Source organism: Mesoplodon mirus (genome assembly GCF_964341445.2).
Source record: "Mesoplodon mirus genome assembly, chromosome: 19".
NCBI classification, from domain to species: domain Eukaryota; kingdom Metazoa; phylum Chordata; class Mammalia; order Artiodactyla; family Ziphiidae; genus Mesoplodon; species Mesoplodon mirus.
In genome coordinates, this window is record NC_138995.1 from 40,182,553 (window position 1) to 40,194,606 (window position 12,054).

General features: G+C 41.0%; 1 pseudogene across 1 annotated transcript in view; it reads right to left on the reverse strand.

Annotated features, from left to right (window-relative positions):
- The window catches only part of LOC309794541 (zinc finger protein 541-like), a 192,689-nt pseudogene that overhangs the window by 143,417 nt on the left and 37,218 nt on the right, over positions 1 to 12,054 (reverse strand). The window lies entirely within an intron of this gene.

A 12,054-nucleotide genomic window follows, 5' to 3' on the forward strand; every position in this document is an offset into this window, starting at 1 on the left:
AGCAGTGGTTTCTTGGATGACTCCAAAACCAAACAAAAGACAGACATATTGGACTTCATCAAAACTTACAACTTCTGACGGATACACCAGAAATACAGCTACACGTGGAACAACTCCTACAGAACACCTACTGAACGCTGGCAGAAGATCCCAGACCTCCCAAAAGGCAAGAAACTCCCCACATACCTGGGTAGGGCAAAGCAGAGAGATTCCCGCACAGAGGATCGGTGCCGAGTGGCACTCACCAGCCCGAGAGGCTTGTCTGCTCGCCCGCTGGGGCGGGCGGCGCTGGAAGCTGAGGCTCGGGCTTCGGGCAGAGCGCAGGGAGAGGACTGGGGCTGGCGGCGAGAACTCAGCCTGAAGGGGGCTAATGTGCCACAGCTAGCCGAGAGGGAGTCCGGGAAAACTCTGGAGCTGCCGAAGAGGCAAGAGACTTTTTCTTCCCTCTTGGTTTCCTGGTGCGCGAGGAGAGGGAATTAAGAGCGCTGCTTAAAGGAGCTCCACAGACGGCTGAAAGCGCAGAGCCCAGTGACGGGCGTGGGACGCTGGGGCCGCTGCTGCCGCCGCCAAGAGGCCTGTGTGCGAGCGCAGGTCACTGTCCACACCGCCCTTCCGGGAGCCTGTGCAGCCCGCCACTACCGGGGTCCCGGGATCCAGGGGCGGCTTCCCTGGGAGAACGCACGGCGCGCCTCGGGCTGGTGCAACGTCACGCCGGCCTCTGCCGCTGCAGGCTCGCCCCGCACTCCGTGCCCCTCCCTCCCGCCCGGCCTGAGTGAGCCACAGTCCCCGAAGAGGCTGCTCCTTTAACCCTGTCCTGTCTGAGCGAAGAACAGACGCCCTCCGGCGACCTACACGCAGAGGCGGGGCCAAATCCAAAGCTGAGACCCAGGAGCTGTGAGAACAAAGAAGAGAAAGGGAAACCTCTCCCAGCAGCCTCAGAAGCAGCGGATTAAAGCTCCACAATCAACTTGATGTACCCTGCATCTGTGGAATACATGAATAGACAACAAATCATCCCAGATTGAGGAGCCAGGAGTCAGTGCTGTGCCTCTGAGGTGGGAGAGCCAACTTCAGGACACTGGTCCACAAGAGACCTCCCAGCTCCACATAATATCAAACGGCGAAAATCTTCCAGAGATCTCTCTCCATCTCAACACCAGCACCCAGCTTCACTCAACGACCAGCAAGCTACAGTGCTGGACACCCTATGCCAAACAACTAGCAACACAGGAACACAACGCCACCCATTAGCAGAGAGGTGGCCTAAAATCATAAAAAGTCCGCAGACACCCCAAAACACACCACCAGACCTGGACCTGCCCACCAGAAAGACAAGATCCAGCCTCATCCACCAGAACACAGGCACTAGTCCCCTCCACCAGGAAGCCTACACAACCCACTAAACCAACCTTAGCCACTGGGGACAGACACCAAAAACAACGGGAACTACGAACCTGCAGCCTGCAAAAAGGAGACCCCAAACACAGTAACATAAGCAAAATGAGAAGACAGAAAAACACACAGCAGGAGAAGGAGCAACATAAAAACCCACCAGACCTAACAAATGAAGAGGTAATAGGCAGTCTACCTGAAAAAGAATTCACAATAATGATGGTAAAGATGATCCAAGATTCTATTTCCAAGATCCAAAATCTTGGAAATAGAATAGACAAAATGCAAGAAACAGTTAACAAGGACCTAGAAGAACTAAAGGTGAATCAAGCATCGATTAAAAACACAATAAGTGAAATGAAAAATACTCTAGATGGGATCAATAGCAGAATAACTGAGGCAGAAGAACGGATAAGTGAGGTGGAAGATAAAATAGTGGAAATAACTGCTGCAGAGCAAAATAAAGAAAAAAGAATGAAAAGAACAGAGGACAGTCTCAGAGACCTCTGGGACAACATTAAACGCACCAACATTCGAATTATAGGGGTTCCAGAAGAAGAAGAGAAAAAGAAAGGGACTGAGACAATATTTGAAGAGATTCTAGTTGAAAACTTCCCTAATATGGGAAAGGAAAGAGTTAATCAAGTCCAGGAGGCACAGAGAGTCCCATACAGAATAAATCCAAGGAGAAATACGCCAAGACACATATTAATCAAACTGTCAAAAATTAAACACAAAGAAATCATATGAAAAGCAGCAAGGCAAAAACAACAAATAACACACAAGGGAATCCCCATCAGGATAACAGCTGATCTCTCAGCAGAAACTCTACAAGCCAGAAGGGAGTGGCAGGACATAATTAAAGTGATGAAGGAGAAAAACCTGCAACCAAGATTACCCTACCCAGCAAGGATCTCATTCAGATTGGATGGAGAAATTAAAACGGTTACAGACAAGCAAAAGCTGAGAGAGTTCAGCACCACCAAACCAGCTTTACAACAAATGCTAAAGGAACTTCTCTAGGCAAGAAACACAACAGAAGGAAAAGACCTACAATAACGAACCCAAAACAATTAAGAAAATGGGAATAGGAACATACATATCGATAATTACCTTAAAGGGAAATGGACTAAATGCTCCCACCAAAAGACACAGATTGGCTGAATGGATACAAGAACAAGACCCATATATATGCTGTCTACAAGAGACCCACTTCAGACCTAGAGACACATACAGACTGAAAGTAAGGGGATGGAAAAAGATATTCCATGCAAATGGAAACCAAAGGAAAGCTGGAGTAGCAATTCTCATATCAGACAAACTAGACTTTAAAATAAAGACTACTACAAGAGACAAAGAAGGACACTACATAATGATCAAGGGATCGATCCAAGAAGAAGATATAACAATTGTAAATATTTATGCACCCAACATAGGAGCACCTCAATACATAAGGCAAATACTAACAGCCATAAAAGGAGACATCGACAGTAACACACTCATAGTAGGGGACTTTAACACCCCACTTTCACCAATGGACAGATCATCCAAAATGAAAATAAATAAGGAAACACAAGCTTTAAATGATACATTAAACAAGATGGACTTAATTGATATTTATAGGACATTCCATCCAAAAACAACAGAATACACGTTTTCCTCAAGTATTCATGGAACATTCTCCAGGATAGATCATATCTTGGGTCACAAATCAAGCCTTGGTACATTTAAGAAAATTGAAATTGTATCAAGTATCTTTTCCGACCACAGTGCTATGAGACTAGATGTCAATCACAGGAAAAGAGCTGTAAAAAATACAAACAGGGCTTCCCTGGTGGCGCAGTGGTTGAGAGTCCTCCTGCCAATGCAGGGGACACGGGTTCGTGCCCCAGTCCGGGAAGATCCCACATGCCGCGGAGCGGCTGGGCCCGTGAGCCATGGCCGCTGAGCCTGCACGTCCGGAGCCTGTGCTCCGCAACGGGAGAGGCCACAACAGTGAGAGGCCCGCGTACGATAAAAAAAAAAAAAAAAAAAAAAAAAAAAAAAAAAAAAAAAAAAATACAAACACATGGAGGCTAAACAATACACTACTTAATAACGAAGTGATCACTGAAGAAATCAAAGAGGAAATTTAAAAATACCTAGAAACAAATGACAATGGAGACACGACGACCCAAAACCTATGGGATGCAGCAAAAGCAGTTCTAAGAGGGAAGTTTATAGCAATACAACCCCACCTTAAGAAACAGGAAACATCTCGAATAAACAACCTAACCTTGCACCTAACGCAATTAGAGGAAGAAGAACAAAAACATCCCAAAGTTAGCAGAAGGAAAGAAATCATAAAAATCAGATCAGAAATAACTGAAAAAGAAATGAAGGAAACGATAGCAAAGATCAATAAAACTAAAAGCTGGTTCTTTGAGAAGGTAAACAAAATTGATAAACCATTAGCCAGACTCATCAAGAAAAAAAGGGAGAAGACTCAAATCAATAGAATTAGAAATGAAAAAGGAGAAGTAACAACTGACACTGCAGAAATACAAAAGATCATGAGAGATGACTATAAGCAACTCTATGCCAATAAAATGGACAACCTGGAAGAAATGGACAAACTCTTAGAAATGCACAACCTGCCAAGACTGAATCAGGAAGAAATAGAAAATATGAACAGACCAATCACAAGCACTGAAATTGAAACTGTGATAAAAAATCCTCCAACAAACAAAAGCCCAGGACCAGATGGCTTCACAGGCGAATTCTATCAAGCATTTAGAGAAGAGCTAACACCTATCCTTCTCAAACTCTTCCAAAATAGAGCAGAGGGAGGAACACTCCCAAACTCATTCTACGAGGCCACCATCACCTTGATACCAAAACCAGACAAGGATGTCACAAAGAAAGAAAACTACAGGCCAATATCACTGATGAACATAGATGCAAAAATCCTCAACAAAATACTAGCAAACAGAATCCAACAGCACATTAAAAGGATCATACACCATGATCAAGTGGGGTTTATTCCAGGAATGCAAGGATTCTTCAATATACGCAAATCAATCAACGTGATACACCATATTAACAAATTGAAGGAGAAAAACCATACGATCATCTCAATAGATGCAGAGAAAGCTTTCGACAAAATTCAACACCCATTTAGGATAAAAACCCTGCAGAAAGTAGGCATAGAGGGAACTTTCCTCAACATAATAAAAGCCATATATGACAAACCCACAGCCAGCATCGTCCTCAATGGTGAAAAACTGAAACCATTTCCACTAAGATCAGGAACAAGACAAGGTTGCCCACTCTCACCACTCTTAGTCAACATAGTTTTGGAAGGTTTAGCCACAGCAATCAGAGAAGAAAAGGAAATAAAAGGAATCCAAATCGGAAAAGAAGAAGTAAAGCTGTCACTGTTTGCAGATGACATGATACTATACATAGAGAATCCTAAAGATGCTACCAGAAAACTACTAGAGCTCATCAATGAAGTTGGTAAAGTTGCAGGATACAAAATTAATGCACAGAAATCTCTGGCATTCCTATATACTAATGATGAAAAATCTGAAAGTGAAATCAAGGAAACACTCCCATTTACCATCGCAACAAAAAGAATAAAATATCTAGGAATAAACCTACCTAAGGAGACAAAAGACCTGTATGCAGAAAATTATAAGACACTGATGAAAGAAATTAAAGATGATACAAATAGATGGAGAGATGTACCATGTTCTTGGATTGGAAGAATCGACATTGTGAAAGTGACTCTACTACCCAAAGCAATCTACAGATTCAATGCAATCCCTATCAAACTACCACTGGCATTTTTCACAGAACTAGAACAAAAAATTTCACAATTTGTATGGAAACACAAAAGACCCCGAATAGCCAAAGCAATCTTGAGAACGAAAAATGGAGCTGGAGGACTCAGGCTCCCTGACTTCAGACTATACTACAAAGCTACAGTAATCAAGACAGTATGGTACTGGCACAAAAACAGAAGGATAGATCAATGGAACAGGATAGAAAGCCCAGAGATAAACCCACGGACATATGGTCACCTTATCTTTGATAAAGGAGCCAGGAATGTACAGTGGAGAAAGGACAGTCTCTTCAATAAGTGGTGCTGGGAAAACTGGACAGGGACATGTAAAAGTATGAGATTAGATCACTCCCTAACACCATACACAAAAATAAGCTCAAAATGGATTAAAGACCTAAATGTAAGGCCAGACACTATCAAACTCTTAGAGGAAAACATAGGCAGAACACTCTATGACATAAATCACAGCAAGATCCTTTTTGACCCACCTCCTAGAGAAATGGAAATAAAGACAAAAATAAACACATGGGACCTAATGACACTTCAAAGCTTTGGCACAGCAAAGGAAACCATAAACAAGACCAACAGACAACCCTCAGAATGGGAGAAAATATTTGCAAATGAAGCAACTGACAAAGGATTAATCTCCACAATTTATAAGCAGCTCATGCAGCTCAATAACAAAAAAACAAACAACCCAAACCAAAAATGGGCAGAAGACCTAAATAGACATTTCTCCACAGAAGATATACAGACTGCCAACAAACACATGAAAGGATGCTCAACATCTTTACTCATTAGAGAAATGCAAATCAAAACTACAATGAGGGGCTTCCCTGGTGGCGCAGTGGTTGAGAGTCCGCCTGCCGATGCAGGGGACACGGGTTCGTGCCCCGATCCCGGAAGATCCCACATGCCGCGGAGCGGCTGGGCCCGCGAGCCATGGCCGCGGAGCCTGTGTGTCCGGAGCCTGTGCTCCGCAACGGGAGAGGCCACAGCAGTGAGAGGCCCGCGTACAGCAAAAAAAAAAAAAAAAAAAAAAAAAAACTACAATGAGATATCATCTCACACCAGTCAGAATGGCCATCATCAAAACATCTAGAAACAATAAATGCTGGAGAGGGTGTGGAAAAAAGGGAACACTCTTGCACTGCTGGTGGGAATGTGAATTGGTACAGCCACTATGGAGAACGGTATGGAGGTTCCTTAAAAAACTACAAATAGAACTACCATACGACCCAGCAATCCCACTACTGGGCATATACCCTGAGAAAACCATAATTCAAAAAGAGACATGTACCAAAATGTTCATAGCAGCCCTATTTACAATAGCCCGGAGATGGAAACAACCTAAGTGTCCATCATCGGATGAATGGGTAAAGAAGATGTGGCACATATATACAATGGAATATTACTCAGCCATAAAAAGAAATGAAATTGAGCTATTTGTAATGAGGTGGATGGACCTAGAGTCTGTCATACAGAGTGAAGTAAGTCAGAAAGAGAAAGACAAATACTGTATGCTGACACATATATATGGAATTTAAGAAAAAAAATGTCATGAAGAACATAGGGGTAAGACAGGAATAAAGACACAGACCTACCAGAGAATGGACTTGAGGATATGGGGAGGGGGAAGGGTAAGCTGTGACAAAGTGAAAGAGCGGCATGGACATATATACACTACCAAACGTAAGGTAGATAGCTAGTGGGAAGCAGCCGCATAGCACAGGGAGATCAGCTCGGTGCTTTGTGACCGCCTGGAGGGGTGGGATAGGGAGGGTGGGAGGGAGACGCAAAAGGGAGGGGATATGGGAACATATGTATATGTATAGCTGATTAAATTTGTTATAAAGAAAAAAAAATACTATACTTTATAGATGTGCAGTTTCTTGTATGCTAGTTATATCTCAATAAAGCTGTTAAAATATCTGCATAAAAAAGAGATTGCATGGAAGGGGGATAAGACTTCTGAAAAAGTACAGTAAGGAACTCGGCAAAACAACACATTTACTGATAAAAATCATTAAAAAAAAAAAAAAGAACAGTAAGCCAAAGTCTCTGCAAGTTGTCCTAAAGGCATACAGCATTTTAAGAAATAATCATTCAAGAAAATCCACTAAATCTTGGGAAGAACAGTGAGAGTCTGTGGCACTGGAGCCATGGCCCACTCCCTTACCCACCTAGCCCCCAGCTCTTTGTAATGGAAGCTCTACCCAGGTAGGTGCAGCCAAGGAGATGGGGGCTTCTTCTTCCCCTGGCTTCCATGCTTAAAGAATTAAAGTAAGATAAAATAAAAATTTCTCATCAAAGAGAAAATGCCATCAAGAGATGGAAATTATTTTTTTAAAAAGAAACAAATGTGGACTTCCCTGGGGGTCCAGTGGTTAAGACTCCGCGCCTCCACTGCAGGGGGCATGGGTTTGATCCCTAGTCGAGGAACTAAGATCCTGCATGCTGTGTGATGTAGTCAAAAAAGAAAAAAAAAGAAGAACCAAATGGAAATAATTCAGGGGTTAAAAAAGTACAATAACCAAAATAAGGCTCAACAGTACATCTGAGCTGGCAGAAGAAACGACCAGCAAACCTGAAGATAGAACAATGGAGACTATGAAATCTGAAGAACAGAGAGAAAAACAATGTAGGAAAGTGAAGAGAGCCTCAGAGAAATGTGAGATGTCATGAAATGCAACAATATATATGTAGTGGGAGTACCAGAAAGAGGGGAGAAAGGGACAGAATATTTAAAGTATTAATGGCTGAAAATTTCCCAAAGTTGATGAAAAACAATATGTATATCCAGCAAACTCTATAAACTCCAAGAAAGATGAACACAAAGAGATCTACATCCAGACATAACATAGGCAAAATCTGGAAAGCAAAAATAAAGATAAGATCTTGAAAGCAAAAAGGGAAAAACAATTTGTTACATACAAGGGCACTACAGTAAAATTAACAGCTAACTTCTTAACAGAAACGATGTAGGTTACAAGGCAATGGCATAGTATATTCAAATTCCTGAAAGTAAAAGAGTGTCAACCAAGTATCTTATATTCAGCAAATTATCTTGCAAAAATGAAGGTAAAATAAAGACATTCCCAGATAAATAAAAACTGAGAATACCTGTTGCTGGCAGACCTCTCTTACAAGAAATATTAAAGGTGAAATATTATTCAGCCCGCAAAATGGAACAAAGTACTGATACATAGTGCAACGTGGATGAAACGTAAAAACATCATGCTAACTAAAAGAAGGCATTCATAAAGGACCACATACTGTATGATTCCACTCATATGAAATATGCAGGATAGCCACATCGATAGAGACAAAGTAGATTAGTCGTTACCCATGGCTGGGGATGGGGAGGATGGAAAGGAGGGACTGCTAATAAGTACAGGGCTTCTTTTGGGGATGATGAAAATTTCTGAAAACTGATGGTAGTGATGGTTGCACAGCTCTGTGAATATACTAAAAACCATTGAATTCTATACTTTAAAGGGATGAATTGTATGGTATGTGAATTATACATGCCTAATAAAAATAAATAGTAAAGAAAGTCCTTCAGATTGAAAGCAAATGACATCAGATGGTAACTTGAATCCAAACCAAAAAAAAAAAAAGCGAAGCGCTAGTAAATATGGGTAACTATAAAAATCAGTATGATTACATATTTCTTTTCTTTTCTTAAGTGCCTTAAAAAATAACTGCATAAAACAATATGTATTGTGGGCCTCTAACATATAGAAATATAATATATGTGACAGTAACTGCACAAGGAGCACAGCTGCATTGGAGTAAAGGAATATCACCTCAGACAGTAACTCAAATCCACAAGAATAAATGAAGAGATCAGAAATGGTCAATAAGAAGGTTAATATAACAACCTCTATAAATCATGCTTGTTTTCCTTTATTCTCTCAGTGTTTTTACACGAAATAAAAGTATATAAAGCAAGAAACATGACCAGTAAGGTATTACTGGGTCTCTCACATATAATAGCAAAAGAGTTAGAAGGAAGAGAGCTAGATAGGAGCAGTGTTTCTATATTTCATTGTTAGTGAGTTATTACACATCCTAACAGATTCTGATAAGACATATATTTTAAGTCCTAGAGCAACCACTAAGAAATGACTAAGAAAAAGTGAAAAATTAACAGAATTAAAATGTTACACTAGAAAATACTCTCTTAATACAAAAGAAAGCAGGAAAGGAGGAACAGAGGGAGAAAAAGACATGTAACATATAGAAAATAGAAAGCAAAATGGCAGATGTAAATGCAACCATATCAATGTAACAGTAAACAAGAATGGATTAAACAAACCAAGCCAAAAGGCAGAGTTTCTAAGACTGGATAAAAAAACACATGATCCAACTAATGGTGTCTAGAGGTAACATGCTTTATTTTCAAAGACACAAATAGGCTGAAAGTAAAAGAAGAGAAAAATATATACCAAGAAAACAACAACCAAAAAAGAGAATGGAATGACTATACTAATGTCAGGCACATTAGACTTTAAAACAAAAAAATATTACCAGAGATAATGATAAAATTATTGTAGTAATGACAAATGAAGTCACAATCACATCATAATGGTAAAAGGTCAAGCCGTGAGGAAGATGTGACAATTACAAACATATACACACCTAAAAACAGAACCCCAAAATACACCAAGCAACAAACGACAGAACTGAAGGATGAAATAAACCATTACAAAATAATAGTTGGAGATTTCAATACTTTCAACAGTGGATAGGGCAGCTAGGCAGAAGATCAACAAGGAAATTGAAACTAACTAGACAAAACAGACAAAATACAGCATTCCACCAAACATCAGTAGAATACATTCTTCTCAAATTCACATGGAACATTCTTCAAGACAGACCGGATTCTAGCCCATATAACATGCCTCAATAAGTTTTAAATTTTAAAATAAATTTAAGGGAATTCCCTGGCGGTCCAGTCATTAGGACTCCACGCTTCCGCTGCAGGGGGCATGGGTTTGATCCCTGGTGGGGCAACTAAGATCCTGCAAACCACACAGCACAGCCAAAAAAAAAAATAATAAATTAAATTAATTAAATTGAAAAAGAAACAAAGTATGTTCTCTGACCACAAGAGAATTAGATTACAAATCAATAAAAGGCAGCAATTTGGAAAATTCACAAATATGTGAAAATTAAGCAACACACTCTTTAATAGTCAGTGTGTTAAACAAGTGGAATGATAAATTAGAAAATACTTTAGCTGAATGAATATAAAAACACAACATACTAAAACTTACAAAATGTAGCTAAAGCAATGTTCAGAAGGAAATCTATAGCTGTAAAATGCCTGTATTAAAAAAGAAGAAAAATCTCAAATCATTTATGGTCAACTGATTTTCCACAAAGGTACCAAGACAGGGCTTCCCTGGTGGCGCAGTGGCTGAGAGTCTGCCTGGCGATGCAGGGGACATGGGTTTGTGCCCCGGTCTGGGAAGATCCCACATGCCGCGGAGCAGCTGGGTCCGTGAGCCATGGCCACTGAGCCTGCGCGTCCGGAGCCTGTGCCCCGCAACGGGAGAGGCCACAACAGTGAGAGGCCCGTGTACCGCAAAAGAAAACAAAACAAAACAAAGTACCAAGACTATTCAATGAGAAAAGAACAGTATTTTCAAGTGCTGGAAGAACTGATACATACATGCCAAAGAATAAATTTGGACTCCTACCTCATACAGTATATAAAAGTTAACTAAAGATTGATCGCAGGCCTAAGAATAAGTTGGACTTCATCAAAATTAAAAACTTGTGTACTGCAAACCATATCATAAATAAAATGAAAGGACAACCCACAAAATTGGAGAGAATTTGCAAATCATATATCTGATAAGGGGCTTGCATCCAGACTATATAAGGAACTGAGACAACTCAATGATAAAAAGATAAGAATTCAAGTTAAAAAATGGGCAAAGGATCTGAACAGACATTTCTCCCGAGAAGATATACAAATGGATAATAAGCACATGGAAAGATGCTCAACATCGTTAGCCATCAGGGAAATGTAAATCAAAACCACAATGAGGGGGCTTCCCTGGTGGCGCAGTGGTTGAGAGTCCGCCTGCCGATGCAGGGGACGCAGGTTCGTGCCCCGGTCCGGGAGGATCCCGCTTGCTGCGGTGCGGCTGGGCCCGAGAGCCATGGTCGCTGAGCCTGCGCATCCGGAGCCTGTGCTCCACAACGGGCGAGGCCACAAACACTGAGAGGCCCACGTACCGCAAAACAAACAAACAAACAAATAAACAAACACCCCACAACGAGCTACCACTTTACACCCACTAGGATGGTTATAATGAAAAAGACAGATAAGAAGTGTTTAGCAAGGATGTGGAGAAACTGGAACTTTCATACAATGCTGGTGGAAATTTAAAATGACCCGGCCATTTTGGAAAACAGTCCGGCAGTTCCTTAAACGGTTAGACATAGTTACCCTTTGACCCAGCAATTCCACTCTGAGCTGTATACCCAAGAGAAATGAGGACTTATGTCCAAAAACAACTTATACATAAATGTTCTTAACAGCACTATTTGCAAGAGCCAAAGGACGAAAACAACCCAAATGCCCCTCAACTGATGAATGGATAAATAAAATGTTGTCTCTCCAGAGAATGGAATATCATTCATCCATAAAAAGAAATGAAGCACTGATGCATGGTACAACATGGATGAACCTTGACAACATTATTCTAAGTGAACAAGCTAGACACAGAATGGCACATATTGTATGATCCCAAGTATATGAAATGTCCAGAATAGGGAGACCCATAGAAAAAGTAGGTTGGTAGACTGGTGGTTGCCCA